The following is a 323-nucleotide window of genomic DNA, read 5'->3' on the forward strand; positions in this document are numbered from 1 at the left end:
CACACACACACACACACACACACACACACACACACACACACGCAGGTGCCTGAACTCCCACCTGCAGCCGAGGTTCGGCTGATTTATCTCCAGCACTGCGTGTGAGGGTGAAGTGGGTCAGATCTCAGCAGGTTTGATTCCAGAACCACTGAGGACCAACAAGACTCACATTTACCCAGAATCCTCTGCACATATCAATGTTTTATATAAAAAAAACTTGTCTGCTTGTTGTTGTAACTGTGTTCGTTTTTTACCACAAACATTTTGCTGCTTTTTGTTTGAAATAATACTTTGTGTTTTTTAAAAGGGAAGAAACTTTAAAT

General features: G+C 41.8%; 1 protein-coding gene across 1 annotated transcript in view; it reads left to right on the forward strand.

Annotated features, from left to right (window-relative positions):
- Positions 1-323, forward strand: part of pir (pirin) — a gene marked incomplete in the record, with an annotated part of 6,952 nt that overhangs the window by 3,884 nt on the left and 2,745 nt on the right.

This window comes from Austrofundulus limnaeus, unplaced genomic scaffold (genome assembly GCF_001266775.1).
Source record: "Austrofundulus limnaeus strain Quisiro unplaced genomic scaffold, Austrofundulus_limnaeus-1.0 Scaffold16, whole genome shotgun sequence".
NCBI lineage: Eukaryota > Metazoa > Chordata > Actinopteri > Cyprinodontiformes > Rivulidae > Austrofundulus > Austrofundulus limnaeus.